This window comes from Acinonyx jubatus, chromosome A1 (assembly GCF_027475565.1).
Source record: "Acinonyx jubatus isolate Ajub_Pintada_27869175 chromosome A1, VMU_Ajub_asm_v1.0, whole genome shotgun sequence".
NCBI lineage: Eukaryota > Metazoa > Chordata > Mammalia > Carnivora > Felidae > Acinonyx > Acinonyx jubatus.
The window spans coordinates 107,079,613-107,097,018 of record NC_069380.1 but is presented as its reverse complement, the minus strand read 5'-3'; the positions used below and the strand labels follow the sequence as shown (position 1 = coordinate 107,097,018).

The 17,406-nt window shown below is 40.3% G+C and overlaps 1 protein-coding gene across 2 annotated transcripts in view; it reads right to left on the bottom strand.

Moving 5' to 3' along the window:
- CDC42SE2 (CDC42 small effector 2) overlaps positions 1-17,406 on the bottom strand; it is a 35,890-nt gene that overhangs the window by 7,570 nt on the left and 10,914 nt on the right. The window lies entirely within an intron of this gene.

Here is a 17,406-nt window from a genome sequence, read left to right as displayed (position 1 = left end):
CCATTGAGAGGTATTTCCAGGGTAACTGTTTTACTGATTGTGAGATCATGAGAATCATGAGATCGTTCCAGAGACCAAGGTTATCTTAAATCAGTCCCAAGTTTTCCATGAACCCCTTATATAACTGGGATCTAATATATTCTAGAAATTGGAGTGTATCTACATCTACTGAAAGGTTGCTAGAATCCTGATAAATCCTAAAAACAAGACAGACTCAAGCAACAGCCCCTCATGATTAAAAATTTATTCTCTACAAAGCCACACAAACGGAGGGTTCATGCATTAATTTTAGGAGCCACCAAAGATTGTTTTTACTGTCCTCTAGTTTTTACTGCTACTGTTTAGAATCCCAAAAGAAGCTTGAGCTTTTCCCTGGAAATACTTATGTTCATCCTCACAGTTCAACAGTGACACTGGACTACCTCCAAGTTCATTGGTTTTTTCCATCCAGGGTTCTATATGGCAGGTGGTGGTCCTTGTCTATCTGAACATAAGTTTTACTGTCTCTTGGGAAAGTTTTCTTCTATTATGTTTTTTAATAATGCACCTTGTGTTCCTTTTTGTAATTTCTGTAGTTCCTGTTATGTGCACAGTGGATTGTGTATATTTTCATCCATTATTTTTATTTCTCTTTATAGTTTTACTGTACTGGAAAGTAACTTTACTCGATTCTCTTTGGGAATCCACTAATTTTTTCCTATAGGCCAAGACAGTAAGTAAGCCATTCAGTCTGTCATAGCTTCAATTCCACTCTGGTCCTTTTGGCACAAAAGCAGCTACAGACAATGCATAAACATATGAAGTGGAGCTGTGTTCCAGTGAGCATTTATTTAAACAAACAAGTACCAGGCCCAATTTGGACCATAAGCAGTAGTTGGATGATCCCAGTTCTAGACCATTTTTTTAGTAGATATTATTTCTCATTTATGGTTATCTTTTCAGAAGCTTTGTTATGAGAGGACATCACTGCAATATTTTCTAATCTGAGACTTTGTATTATAGGTTTTCATTTTTCCCTCTCAAAATGCTTGACTGTATGGATTACAGTCTGTAAAACTCGGAGCAAAACATTCTCATTCGTGTACTTAAAGCCCCATTTAGTTACTTCAAGTCCTTTTTTGAAGGGTTGATAAATTCAATCATTCTTTTGGGGCCCTGCTTCCTAGGATTACAGAAAATTTTCATGTTATCAGAAAACCAAGGGAACGTATCACATTCTTCAATTTTCTGTCAGCACAAAGGCAGAGATTTCCTGCTTTTTATTATATGTTCCTACTTCAGGTGTCCTAAAGGAGCCTCAGACTGCCGACCCCTCCATCAGACTTGACACCCACAGCATCTTTTCATCAGGGAGCCGCGTATCAGCAATGCACCATCCTTCCCACTCTGTTTTCCATCTTTTCCCCAGACTCCTAGTTTATCTATTTCTATCATCCCATTTAACGTACTTCCCTTCACACTATTCTCATCTGGGATAACATAGCATAAACGAGCCTTAGGAAGTGATGCTATCTTCTCTTTTCTAGGATTCATGTAGGGAAAGAAGAAGCTAATGATAGTCTTGCAGCTTTTTTCATCTTGGCTACCCTGTTACATTCCAGTGAATTTGTGTGAGAAAGTTGTTTGTCCAGGCACAACCAAATAATTTATGTTTGCCAGCAGAAGACAAGAATTTTCTCAGTACCCAGGCAAGACAAATTGTTGGGGCTTCTTCCCCAGTAAACCCCTTGACTTATAGAAAAGACTTCTAGCTTCCTGGCACCCTCCACAAAGCAGGAAAGGGTGGATGGCTCCAGGTGAAGAAAAAGGATAGCAGTTAAGTTCCATGGGATAATGGCATTTGCAGACCTGCAGACTTTTCCTCCTAAGGGCTTGTGCAACCAGCTTGCAGGTGCAACAGCTCATGACAGCAGAGGGTGCCACTCAGCTCAGCCAGAGGGCCCTCTTAGGCAGACAAGTGACAGGCATTATTTCAGAAAGAAAGATCTACTTCAGGCCACTGGCAGTCTTGACCACCCTTGCCCTGTGAACACACAGGAGCAACTTCTCAAGCTCGATCTTCATCATTGCCCCTGGAAGGTGTGTTTGTCTTAGCACAAGGCTACACTTGGCCCATAGCTTCACATGAAGTGATTCATTCTAACAAATGGATTACTGCAGGAAGATGTTGGGAGAAGAGTCAGCACTCAGGCCATCACCCAACCCTTTCCAGAAAGGTCTCCTGAAAGGAATTAACAAATGGATCAGCTTGTGAATCAAATTCTAAGACTAAAACATTCTGAATTTTGAGGGAGGATGTTCAACAGAGACTATTCTCTTAATGAAATGCAAAGAACAAATAACTAATTTGTAAATCTGAGAACAGTGAGTACTGAGTTCAGAGTCTGGCTTTCCCTTACATACTGGAATGTTTCTTCATGCTGTGTAATCCGATACTGATTTAAGGTACAGACGTTGAAGCTTTCAGTCCTTCCTTCCCTGATGACATGACAAGTTGGTTTTAAAAGCCACTTTGTGATATCTGCAGCTGGCAGGGAGGCTGGAGGGGCCAAAGGAGAAGTTATTGCAGTAATGTTGGTGGAAAGAGAGGACTTGGATTTAGCTGACAGCAGGTGAAGGGGAAAGAACTGGCTGGATTTAAAAGGTATTTAGGGGGCAAGATTAACAGCATTTGGTTGCTAACTGGATTTGAGAAGGGAGAGCCAGAAGTTAAGAATATCTGAGAACAATGTGCACAATTCACAGGGTCAGAGAATACTGGAAGAGGGCCAGACTTTAGGAAGAACATGAAAGAGATTAACACACACTGAATTTGAGTTATCTGTGAGACTTGCAAGTGAAGTTACCAAGAGGGCAAGTTGGATACACGGATATAGGATTCTGAAAGAGGCTAAACTAGAGATAAGAAATTAAGTCTCACCACTCAGCACAATAAATTTTTTTAAAATTTACTTTTGAGACAGAGAGCCATCAGGGAAGGAGCAGAGAGGGAGACACAGAATCCGAAGGAGGCTCCAGGCTCTGAGCTGTCAGCACAGAGCCCGACATGGGGCTCGAACCCACAAACCATGAAATCATGACCTGAGCCAAAGTTGGACGCTTACCTGACGGAGCCACCAAGGCACCCCTCACCAGCAGAATAAAGGTGTACAAGTTAAGGGGACTTCTGAGGAAGACAGGTGCACAGAGGAATCCTAAAGTTGGGCAGAGAAAAAAAATCCCTCAAAGGACGCTACAAAGAAAATGCCTGAAAAGGAGGAGGAAAATCAGGTGCGTCCTCTTCTAGGTGTCATGGAGTGATGAGGCAAACAGTGGAAAGCTGGGGAGAGGTCCGGTCAAGGCTGGAATATATCTGCATATTCAGATTCAGCAACATGCAGTGAGCACCTTCGTGAGGGCTAAGAATGGAAGACCACTGAGGGGGCAGAAAAGTGTGTAGGAAGTCAGGAAACAGAGCGGTCAGACACAAACAACTGGACAAGCCTAGGACAGGGACAAGAGGGCAGGCTGCAGCCGAAGGAAAAAAGCCGTTTTTCCATTTAAGATGAGAAAGACTGGATTTATGCTTAATTTCTGATAAGATGCAGTAAAAGAGACTGAAAGTAGAGAAAAGTAATGATCAAGGTGGTAGGTTCCAGAGAAGGAAGGAAGGATAGATGTACACACAGACTGCAATGTTCTTTGGATCTGTGTTCTAACATTATCAATAAATCGAAAACCTAGATTCCAAATATAATTTATTATTTCAAAATACAAAAATGTATTATTTTTTAGTCACTGTGGACATTTAAGGAGTAGGACACCTCTGTGGTAAGACAGAGACATGATTTAACTCATGGGTAAACAAGGGGAACTCCACAGTTGGGCCTCTGCAAAGAAAAACAGGAAATGGTGCACTCACTCTTATACGTATTAACTGCTGTCAGTAGCAGAGTCATCGTTTTTCCTGGAAACGTACTCTATTCTTTATAGGGAACTCTATTAAGAGTGTCAACCTTTTGAATAATTGTTGCTATCCTTGAAATACTGTTATTCTGCATAAGGTCAAGGAAGGAGACAAGGAATAATGTCTCTTCACATCTACTGAATGTTACTGATGCCTCCTTAAAGCAGTGTAATCTTAGACACACATATTGAAATTTTTTTTGAAGATTTTTAACCTCTACACCCAATGTGGGGCTCGATCTCAATGACCTGGTCATCAAGAGTCACGTGCTCTACTGACAGAGACAGCCAGGGGCCACATACTGAAATAGTGTGGGATGAACTTGCTTTAAGTTTTCCAGCTGAGGCGAGAGGGTCACAGGTGACACAGGATGGGGCCCCCATCCACAGCTAGTGAAGCTGGGTGCTACATACCTGAGAGAGGCCGTTCCCTTCCCTGTTTCTGTGTACATGTGGTAATTTTCCTCAACAGTTTTTTTAAAGTAAGTTTTTAAAGATTTGTTATTTTAGTGAATTTTCTCCTACCTTTACAACTTAACACAAAAACCTAACTCTTGTTTACTAGTAAAAACTATGTGACACGAGAATGAATACACAATTCCTTTTCTGATTTCCACCAGAACTTTTGTCCTCCTCCTGATACTTTACTTTTTTTTTTAAAGTTTATTATTTTTGACAGAGAGACAGAGAGCGCGTGCGCGCGCGCACACATGAGTGGGGGAGGGGCAGAGAGAGGGAGACACAGAATCTGAAGCAGGCTCCAGGCTTGGAGCTGTCAGCCCAGAACCTGACTCAGAACTTGAACCCACGAACCGCGAGATCATGACTTGAGCCGAGGTTGGACGCTCAACGGACTGAGCCACCCAGGCGCCCCATGATACTTTACAATTCTAAAATCATACCCTACCTACTTCCTGTCTTCCGCCCCAAAACTACCGGCAGAGATTTTAGGGCCTTGAAAACTACACTGCAGAGCTCCCATGTGACATTGGAGCTGGCTACATCGTCACCTTAGGGTGTGTGTGCTATTCGCATCCATCATTCATGCACTCCCATCACATGTTCCTTCTCTGAAAATAAAATTATAGCTGAAAACCAAAAATGGATTACACAGTAAGGCCCAGGGGCAAGGTGTTCAGTGTACTCAGGGCTTCCACAAAATTTCTCTACACTTTTCTCAGCTGTGCCCTCCTGTCAGCTTCATTGTCAGGCTGGTAGCCAACAGAGCTGCAGCAAGTCTAAGGCCTTCTGTCCGTGTTTACTGACATAGAGAAGAATAGCGCTTTATTAAAAACAAGACAAATTCCCCCCTGAGGTTTCCACAAAACTTCCTCTGGCATCTGAATCCTCTGCCCTGTCCTGAACCAACCCCTCTCATCCACAGAATGCCTTCCTTGAGCCAAACTCAAACCCAATCGCTGCAGAGGGACAGCAGTTCCCTATGCGCAGCACAGACCTAATCAGGAATCACCAGGAGCAGGGGGGGTCTGCCACTCAAACGATGGCTCCTATACGACAGACGAAGGGCAGAATGGATGCTGTGGTTGTAACGATAACATCCCGTTAGGAAACTGTTAGTGAAATCACTAGTCAGATATTTATTTCAAAAACCTAGAATGTACAAAGTAGAGAAAGGATTACTCTGAGATTCTTCTTCCAACAGATCCCTCTTCTCTGGTTCCTCACTCATCCACTACCTTACATCTCTGTGGTTTTTTTTGATCTTGTGTAAGCTGGCACCCTTGGTGTCTTTTCTTCCCTCTCGCACATCTTTACCTTATCAAGTCTATGCCGATAACCAGTGAGTCTATTTTCTACTTTCTGGGCTTGAGACTATACATTCAACTGCTTACTGATGAGGCCAGAGGACACTCAAGCTTCTGCACTTAACGCACAACTTTCTTTGCATAGCCCATTCCTCCTCTTCAGTCCATGTTTGGTCAACAACATTTCTGCCAGTATTTCCAGCCAGGTTTGAGGGCTGTCCCTCACCACTCCTTCTCCCTCATATGATCACATTCAATTAGCAAATTATCCTGGGGAGTCTGCCGCTTTCCTCCCTCCATCCCCACATTACTGCCACGACCTTATTTCGGGCCCTTGAGCCTCTCACCTACGTCAATGCAGGAGTCAGGAGTCCCTCACTTATCTGGTTCCAGTTTTACAGTGTTCTTTCCCCTTCCAATACGCCTTACCCTGAATCTAGGTGTACCTTTCCAAAGTACAAAACTGATCGTGTTACTCATTTCAAATCCCTCAAAGGCTTCCCAAGTTTTCAGGATAAATAAAAAACTCCACAGGCTATGGAAATCCTATTTCTCTCTCTATCCTCAACTACATTCTTCCATGCATTCTAAGCTTTCATCTGCTATTTCAAGTTCCCTAAGTATACTATGCTCTTCCACAACTCTGCATGGAAGAATCTTTCCTCCTGTTCCTTCAGTTCACTAACTCAGGCCTGACTCCTTTACTCCCCGGGGTTACTCCCACTCAGGACTCCCTGACTGCCTTGTATTCACCTACTAAAGCAAAATTTACATCTCGCACCAAATTTAAACTGTCCCCTGGATAGGAGATGTGCTCCTATATAGGCAGGCATATAAAATGGGAATCCACAAGGGCCAGGGCTATATATAACACACAGCAATTTATCAACAAACTTTTTATGAATAAATTTATGAATAGTATGACATTCATGTTTTCAACACACCTTTTTCAAACACATTTCTACAGCAATATAAATACTCCCCCCCCATAAATATTGCACTCTCGTATTTCTTGAATATTAACCAAGTATAGCTTCTAGAGAAATAGTGATTACTTAATCACTTAAATAGAACTTCCTTCAGGACTACCATCTGGGCAGTTTAGTGTGCAAACACATGCCATTGAGGAACAATTCGTGGCCAAGCCCCACAGGGCAACAGGAAGCATAAGCTAAGAGCACAGGTAGGTACTTCTAGAAATGGGCACACAATGAATAGAAAATGAAGGCGCCGGGGCACCTGACTGGCTGTTGGAAGAGCATGAGACTCAATGTCGGGGTCCTGAGTTCAAGCCCCATGTTCGATGTAGAGATCACAAAAAAATAAATAGAACTTAAAAAAATGAAAGTGCCACCTGAGGCAGTGAAAAAAGCTGGTGCCTTCAGGCTATTAGGTAGCAATCACTCACACCAGTGCAGCCTAAGTGAATGAAGAACAGAAAAAGAAAGATATACTACTGACAGCTTGGTGACCCAGACAAAATAGAAGTGAACCCCACCTGTGTATTTTATCAAATAAACCTATGATTCCCAGGAAATATCCTGGGGCCCCACACAATATTTTCAATTTGAGGGAAACCCAATGATATTCAACTTAGTTAATAAAGGTAATTCAAAATTGCAACATTATGAAAGAGAATGTCAACTACCTCCATTTTTACTTTAGGCTGTACTTTCCAACTGATTAAGTTCTCCTTTCCAGCTTATCTCTTAAGTCAGGCAAAAGACCCTGTGGGCAAAGTATCCCCTGAAGGAAACAGAAACTTCTCCCTTAAGCAATGAGCACTGTCCTGAGCCACAAGACCCCATGTGACTGACTCCAAGACAATGATCAACTTGACCTTCAGTGCCCACCCGTTTGCATTCAACCATGTTTATCCCACATTATCCTTATATAAACCTGGTATTTTCGGCACTCTGGACAGGCTTTGAGACTTCAGTCTACTCTCACCCTAGTGTCGGACTCACTGAAATAAATTGTCTTGTTTCTCCCTGCCTTTGGATTTGATTTGTGGCAAGTGGCCAAAACTGGTCTGTTCGGGACCCCTGGAACCAGGTGCTCTTGCAGCCCCCTCCACTCCGGGCTACAATTAGACCATATGCTCTTTCTAATGGCACATCTCTGCAAAGCAGTGCTTTCTGTGGTTGCTGTGAAAAAACCCCAAGCATTGTACGAGAGACAATATGGAACTAGAAAAGAGAGTTGGTGGCATTCATTCTGATTCCATGGCTTGACAAGGACAGGCATTGATATCCCGTCAGTAATCATGATTCTATTCAAAGGAAATAAAAATTTTTTCTTTCAATTTGTTATTTTTTTAAAGCAACCAAGATGTTAGGACATACATGTTTACTAAGTTGTCTGCACAAAACCAGTTAATACATCTGTAAAGAATTTCTCTTGGCTTAGAGGTGCCATGAAAAAAGTTACTCAAAGTATTAAGGGGACCAAAAAACAAACTTTGGGAACCTCTGAAATAAGTTTATGTTTTGAAATATTGACAGTATAACTAGGCGACAGGCATTTCTAAAACAGTAATTTTTTTCTATGATACTGATTCCCTGGGGGCATGAGCTGCTTTTGAGAGGCCTATTAACCAACCAATCCATGTAACAGAAAAAACAGAGTAATAAAAGCTATAATATAAAGATGGATTTGAGATTTTTTTTTTGGAGCAAAAGAAAAGTGTGTCTTCACTTAGGCAAAAAATGAAAACAGTAGCTTTTATAGCACTAATATCAACAAATACATGGAACACCCTCACCCCAAACCTATCCTCACTTGGCAACTGCCCATTATTCCTTAAGACCCAGATGGAACTCAACCTTGTGAGCATGGAGAGAAAAAGGCTATTTCAACCTTGTGAGCTCCTTGATCTGAGCATGGAGTGAAAAAGGCTATTTCTATTCTAGCACCTAAAACACCGTATCATAATCGATATACTCAGAGTTTGATTTCCCTAACATACTAAGAGCTACCCTATAACCAGAGCTGTGCCTGACAATAATTAGACAAGAAATGACTGCTAAATGAGAAGAAGGCTTTTGAAATAGTGTCAGCTCATTTCTCTAAAACCTGTCTTATTCAGTATTATGACCAACTATTTCTCAAAGAACTATTTTATGTGAAAGACATTTTTAAAAAGAGGGAAGGAACGCAAATTCTGGTGTTCCTATTTGTGCGCAAGTCACTTATCTGATAGCTTTTTTTTTTTTTTTTAATCTCTGCTTCACAGTAATGCCGCGTCCTAAAGACCTCAACTGTCATCACTAGTTTGGTTTTATACCTGGTAGAACCTCAAAAGTGGTGGTTCTCAAACTTCTCTGTACATCAGAATTCCTGGAGAGTTTGTTAAAACACAGGCTGCATAGCTCTACCTGCAGGATTTCAGATACAGCAGTTTTGGGGAGGGACCAAAAATCTGCACGTCTAGCTGCAGGCCCCAGCTACTCTGATGGCTCAATGGTTTAGAAATACTGGTTCTAAAAACTTACAGGTGAATAGCTTAAAATAAATAATAGGTAATACTTAAGAGTCTTACTACATGCCAGGCACATTTCTAAGCACTTTAAACACAGGCACTCAATTGCTAATACCTTGAATATGTGATGCTTTAATATTGCCTTCAAATCTCAGCACCTCTGGCAATTCTTAGTATCCTGACCTTTCCTCAAGTCCATGCATTATACTCCCATTTGTTCACCTGTTACACTCCCTGAATAAAATTTTAAACTTTATGTGGGTTTCTTTTTCCCCTTTATTTATTTAGAGAGAGACAGAAAGCACAGGAGTGGCAGACAGGGAAGAAAGGAAGGGAAGGAAGAGGGAGGGAAGGAGGAGGGAGGGAAGGAGGGAGGGAGGGAGAGAGAAATGAGAATTAAAGCTGACTCCACGCTGTCAGTGCAGAGCCTGACAAAGGGCTAAACTCACAAACCATGTTATCTTGACCTGAACTGAAATTAAGAGTCAGACCAGTAACTGACTGATCCATTCAGGCGCCCCCAATTTTTGTGTTTTTAAGTTACTTGGCAAGCCATTAGGTTGAATGGGGTTTTTTTTCCATTCACAATAACTCTACAACAACCAAGCCACCAATGGTGGTGTTTTGTTTTGTTTTTTTTTTTAATTTTATTTTTTTAGTTAGACTTCACATCCAGCACTGAGCCCAATGCAGGCTTGAACTCACAACCCTGAGGTCAAGAACTGAGCGGAGATCCAGTCGGAGGCTTAAAGTACTGAGCCCCCCAGGCATCCCCATACAATGTTTTTTAAATCAATTTTTATCAGAAGACCCTAGGGGTGTCTGGCTGATTCAATCAATAGAGCATGCGACTCTTAGTCTCAAGGTCAGGAGGCTAAGCCCCACTTTAGGTTTAGAGATTACTAAAACAATAAGTAAATAAATAAAAGAAGAGCCTAATCAATGAAGCAATAATGAAACACTTCTTAACCAGCTATACCCTAGGGGCCACCAAAGAGGAGGCAGATACAAACTCCCATCTCCCAGTCTCTCCCTGGAAGCAGCCTATGTGCATACTTTAAGAGCTACTCTCTGAGTATCTGATTTTTAACAAGGCTCCATATCTAGGTGATCCTCCTCTTTAGGACACTGACAGGTCATGGCAAATGGTCAAGGATTAGGAACCACTAACAAAATCTCACAAGGTTTTAGAGAGAACCAAAAACTTCCACCAGGCTGGAATGATACACTTCAACTCCTACACAAGCCCAGTCCATCATGACTGGAAGAGGTGGTTCTTTGATATAATGGAAAGAAACCAACACCCAGTCAAGGAAAATGAGAAAAGAGAAGAAAATTCTCCAAACTAAAGAACATGATAAAACTCCAGAAACACATCTTAATGAAATGGAGTTGATTTCCCTGAAACCACTAAAGATCTCAAAATAATGGTCATAAAGATGCTAATGTGAGGAGGACAATATATAAAAGAGAAACAATTTCCACAAAGAGAAAATAAAAGAGTGTACCAATGAGAAATCACGAAACTAAAAAATAACTGAAAAAAAATTAAACATTTTAACAAAAAACTAGCTCAAGTGGAAGAGATGATCAACAAACTCATAAGACACTGCATGTTCACGAATCAAAAGGATTAGTATTGTTCACAAGTCCCTATTACCCAAAGCAATCTACAGATTCAATGCAATCCACATCAAAATTCCAATAACATTTTTCTCATAAATAGAACAAACCATTTAACGTTTCTGTGGACCCCCCCCCCAAAAAACACCTGAACAGCCAGAGCAATCATGATAAAAAAAAGAACAATGTTGAAGGCATCACACTTTCTGATTTTGCACTCTATCACACAACTACAGTAATCAAATCAGCATGGAATTGGCATAAAAACAGATACAGAGACCAATGGAACAGAGAGCCCCCAAATAATCCCAATCTCATATATGGTCCATTCACTTACAGCAAAAGAGCCAAGAATATAGAACACAGAAAACTGGACAGCTACATGCAAAAGACTGCTATTTTATACCCAAAATTCAACTCAAAATGAACTGAAGACATGAACATAAAACCTGAAACCATAAAACTTCTAGAGGAAAACATAGGGGATAAGCTCTTGGCAGGGAGTTTTTGCATTTGACACCAAAAGCAAAACAACAAAACCAAAGTAAGTGTGATTACATGAAACCGAAAAACTCTGGCACCACAAAGGACAATATGAACAAGATAAAATGGCAACCTACAGAATAGGACAAATTATTTGCACATCACTTATATGATAAGGGGCTAATATCCAAATACATAAAAAACTCACACAACCAATGTATTTTCTCTTTCTAAAGATCTTAATAACATTTTCTACAAAGGGCACGTGGGTAGCTCAGGTGGTTGAGCCTCTGACTTTGGCTCAGGTCATGATACCACATGAGCCATGATCTCGTGGTTCATGAATTCGAGCCCTACATCAGCCTCTGGGCTGAACGCTCAGAGCCTAGAGCCTGCTTCAGATTCTGTGTCTCTCCACCCCACAAACTCCCCTGCTCACACACTTGGGGGCATGCGCTCTCTCTCAAAATAAGTGAACATTTAAAAAATTTTTAAAAATCTGCTTTAAAAAATATTTTCTTTTCGGGGCACCTGGGTGGCTCAGTCAGTGGTGGTGCAGAGCCTGCCTGGGATTCTCTTTCTCTCTCTCTGCCCCTCCCCTGCTTGTGCGCGCTCTCTCTCTCTCAAAATGAAATAAAATTTTAAAATAATAATATTTTATTTTCTCTGACTTTATTGTAAAGATACAGCATATAACACATATAGCAGCAGTTTTTAGGGAGTTTCGATTGTGCAGGGGATTGGCCCCTACCTCTGCACTGTTCAAGGATCAAATGTATATACATACATCAAATCCATTACATTGCATACCTTAAATAAATATAATGTTATAGGTCAATAAAATTGTGGGGGAAGAAGAGAAGAGCCTATTTCTACCTCACAGACTAGAAATAGTTAGGTCCATAGTTCTGTCAAATGATCTACCTGTACACATTTTCATTGCTTACCTCTAGGCACTAACCAAGTTTTCTACAACATACTTCAAATGTGAGTCATGGTTTTATTTAAATAATGATTGATAAATCACAAGCTTACCAGGATGATTATTCAGAGGTCATCTATAACCTATGTACAGATATCACTAATGACCTGACCTACCCAATCCACTATTTCCCATCTGTGTCCATAAGCCCCTTAGTAATGCTGAGTCAAACCACCTTTGAAGGTAGTCTGTAGTCCTTACTATTTAATACATTAAAACTGAAAGAAAATTTCTGCAAAAATCAATAGACATAAAAAAGCTGCTACCCTGGAAAAAGGCATTGTCATTACTGACTTTAAAATATACAAAAATAAATGATTTATCAGAAGAGTTTATTACCTATTAACCAACATGTACCTAGTAAGTGTCAATACATTGTTCAAAATGACACAACACTTATCATTTTAAAGGGAGGAAAAGTGAAAACCATATGAATAAACTGTGATAGACAATACAAGTAGCTTCTACCTTTTACATTATCTTTCATAACAGATTTATTTAATATGGCATAAAAGTCAAAAGGGCTTACATAGCTCAGCTTTGCTAAAACCCTGCTGAAAGTATGTAATTAGCATCAGAACTTGAGCCTTCTTTTACTTTTTCACTTTGGTTATTCTATCAAGGGGTTGTAAAATAGCCTCAAAGTTTATTTTAGAATTTGGTAAAGAAATACAAGTTTCTGACAGTATAAACTATCATTTACCAAAAGATAAAGAGTTGTTTTTACAATTCACGTATCCTTAGCTCCTATTTCACTGATTCAGGTTTCACTTCTTTTTTTTTAATACAGTAAGCTTAGGGCATTCCAGACTACAATAAATTTTCTATTGTTCTTAAAGGATTTCATGCAGCTTTTTAACATGCTTATCAGAATGATTAACAGATATCTAAACTGACAAAGTGAGATTTATCCTTTTGCAAAAATAGACCTAAATCTTATAATGGACACATGCCATTTTTCCTGCATATTTTTTGTTCTGGAAACACCAGTCTCCTTCCTTTCCTTTCAGGAAATCACCTCTTCCCAAACCCAACCTTATGATTTTGAGAGGCTGCCAACCACACCAGTCCACAACCCTGATTATAAGTGTGTGCATACGACACAGATTGCTCCAGAATCCTTCACTGGAAAGAACTAAACCAGGGAGAAACCCTTTCTTCCTCATGGTTGTGAAACTGACATGACGGACCTGGAGCTGAGGGTCACCATGTTTCCTATGAAGGAAAAACAACCACTTCTCCTCAGAAAGCAGCCTAAGTGCCAAGAATCAAGAAAGACAGAGAGGAGTCTTCACTGTGCCCCAGGCCCTGGATACAGATGTTTAAGAAGTCAGATCCAGCTTTCCCAGGACTAGTAATAATATGAGCTAATAAAACCACCTGTGGAAGTCTGATTTCTAAGATCATAACCAAAAACCCCCAATTAATAGGTTAAGGGACAAACTGAAGAGAACCCAGGGGTGAGATACTGCAGAGACTGGAAAAAAAAAAAAATCTATTCTTCAATAACTTAGACTACTTTACATTTCATATTCCCCCATGAGGGTGAAACTTTTAAAAACAGTAAGGCTTTTCAGTATATGTATCAACTTATACTGTATCTTCCACTCTGGGGATGATAAACAATAATCTGCTGGCTTCTAGATCTTGGTGCACACTCACCGGCATGCCAGCAGTGGCCCTGAGGTCAAAGGGTTTCTCTAAGCCCTTTCGATAAAAAAGAGGAGAGCCACACCACATATCACCACAGAGAAATCAGAACACCCAACTAGAGTTACAAGCAAGGAATTACCTCAAAGTACAATAGGCAGGATATTTTGTGCTGGAAATGCACTGAAAATCCAATCCTGAGTACAGTCTTCTTTATTTTGCCTTTTAGAGTTTAGTAGAAACTAACCTTTTCCCACTCAATATAAATTTCACAGTTGGTAACAGATGAGAAGTTTGCAGAAGGCCTCAAAATTTGCTTTTAAAAAGAATCTCTAAGCAAATTTATAATGACCTTTCAAGGGCAAAATTGCTAAAAGCAAAACTGAAAGAACTAGTTGTTCTCACTCAGAGGGAAACCTGAAGTGAACATGAGTTCTTTTGTCCCTTCTATTTGAAGTTAGTATCTGGATTAAACCACATGTTGCAAGCACCAAATAGGTTTAAAAAATAATCAGGGGCGCCTGGGTGGCGCAGTCGGTTAAGCGTACGACTTCAGCCGGGTCACGATCTCGCGGTCCGTGAGTTTGAGCCCCGCGTCGGGCTCTGGGCTGATGGCTCAGAGCCTGGAGCCTGTTTCCGATTCTGTGTCTCCCTCTCTCTCTGCCCTTCACCCGTTCATGCTCTGTCTCTCTCTGTCCCAAAAATAAATAAACGTTGAAAAAAAAAATTTTTTTTAATTAAAAAAAAAATAATCTGAAACTGGTTTTCTAGGTACTAATGACAGTTATTTCAATGATCTTGAGTATAAAAGCCTTTCCAACACTAGAGATTTCCGCCACCACGAGTCGTTGTGAGATTGTTTCTGTCCATTCAATATGCAAGCATGTGTGTATACATGCATAACATAGCTACCTTTAGACTTGCAAAATACCTTCTATACTGCGCAAAGAAAATGTGATGTGGGTGACTCAGCTGAACATCCCTCTCTTCATTTCGGCTCAGATCATGATCCCAGGGTCATGGGATCACGGACTGAACCCCATGTTGGGCTCTGCACTGAGCATGGAGCCTGCTTGAGATACTCTGTCTCTCTTTCCCTGTGCCCCTGTGCCCACTCACACACATTCTCTAAAAAAAAAAAAAAAAAAAAAAAAAATTTAAAAGAAAATGTAATATGATGACCTACATTGATTTTAGTACAGTGAGACCTGTATTGGACTTGTGGCCTCAAGAAGTGTACATAATAGATTTGTGCTTTCATCTACTAACCTTGTGACAGACAATCTGTTACTGCAGCAACAGGAAACTAATGTACCCAGAGAGATCGTTACTACTACCCAAGGAGCCACAGCTGCTACTAACACACATCTGGGAATCTTCTTGTCCACTATTCTTTCCATCTCTACTGTACTGACAGTTGCTCTAAAATAAACCATTTTCTGGGGCGCCTGGGTGGCGCAGTCGGTTAAGCGTCCGACTTCAGCCAGGTCACGATCTCACGGTCCGTGAATTCAAGCCCCGCGTCAGGCTCTGGGCTGATGGCTCAGAGCCTGGAGCCTGTTTCCAATTCTGTGTCTCCCTCTCTCTCTGCCCCTTCCCCGTTCATGCTCTGTCTCTCTCTGTCCCAAAAACAAATAAACGTTGAAAAATAAATAAATAAAATAAACCATTTTCTTAGAACTGAATTATTTTCTTTTCTTTCTTTTTTTATTGTCAAGTTACCTAACATACAATGCAGTCTTGGCTTCAGGAGATTCCCATGATTCATCACTTACATACAACACCCAGTGCTCATCCCAGCAAGTGTCCTCCTCAATGCCCATCACCCATAAAATAAACATCTTTGTTTCAAAGAAAGTCATGTAACTCCCCAAAAATGCTATGTAAAATAGAGAAAGAAAAATCCAGTGTTTATATTAACTTTTTGTAAATACTGTTCACAAGTGACTCAAGCAGTGTTCCATCATTTTCTTTTCATGTACTATGTTGAACTGCTTCTTTTTCTTTGCTTCATGTTCTATGAAACTATCATTAATTACTCCAACACCATCCATAAATAACTGCTGGTTAAATAGCTAAATGGCTAGTCCATATAGTCTGAAATTTCATTCAATAGGCCTTCAACCGAGAAATCTGTTGTTGGGGCCCTGGGTGGCTCAGTCAGGTAAGCACCCAATTTCGGCTGAGGTCATGATCTCACAGTCTGTGGGTTCAAGCCCCATGTAGGGCTCTGTGCTGACAGGTCAGAGCCTGGAGCCTGCTTCAGATTCTGTCTCCCTCTCTCTCTGCCCCTCCCCTGCTCGTGCTCTGTCTCTCTCTCAAGAATAAACATTTCCAAAAAAAAATTTTTAATAAAAAAATTGTTTTTACAGTTCAGTAAAATATTCCTGTAATGTTACTTTGGTAACTTATTCTTGAAGGAATTCTGAAGAGCAAGGCAGTTAAAAAATGTTACATTACTTCTGGTCAGTATGTCCCTTTTTAGGCAATTAGGCTGTGGCTGTGTTCAGCAAATTCCTATTCTATCATCCACTTTTTATTATCTCTCATCCATGCTTCTCTCTTTATTCTCTTTTTCTTTGTGAGTTGTATCATTTCATACCTTTTGTTTTTAAACTCCTTTAATGTCATGTAAAGTGGGTTTCAGGAGAGCGGTGATGGGGAAAGAGTGTGTGTGTGTGTACACTTGGAAGATCCTGTTCATTTCAAATACAATGTACTTAGGGGCTCCTGGGTGGCTCAGTTGGTTAAGCATCCAACTTCCACCCAGGTCATGACTCCATGCTTCGTGGGTATGAGCCCCACATCAGGCTCTGTGCTGACAGCTCAGAGCCTGGAGCCTGCTTCATATTATGTGTCTCCCTCTCTCTCTACCCCTCCCCTGCTTGCACTCTGTTTCCCAAAAATAAATATTAAAAATTTCTTTAAAAATACAATGTACTTAAAAATAATCAGTGGAGATAAAAACAAGAAAAAGCAGGAAAAAATGTTTTTAAATGAAAGGAAATTTCAATTTATCAACTCAATATCCATAATAAGAGCAACCCTGTAAACCATGCACTATTCTAAGCACTTTACATGAATTACCTTACTTCACATACTTAATCTATTATATACTTTAATATATTCAATCCTAGAAGATAGGGTTATTATTCCTAATTTTCCTATCATTATTCCTACTTGCAAAGGTTTAATTAATCTGCTCAAGGTCCAACAGTAAATGAGTTTTGGCAATGGAATTCAAACCCTTATCTCAACAACTCTTAAACCCCACAGAAAACCACATATCATATGATGAAGGTGGAGAAAAGGAAAAAAAAAATTTTTTTAACTACCCTTAACTTTGGGGTTCCTAAAAATGAGATCAATTTCCCATAGCTCAACACTACTAAAAGTAGATTTGTCTTATGTTTCTTATTAATTTTATCTGTTCCTAAAGTAGGCAAGAAAATGGTATCTAGTAACAGCTTTTCTGT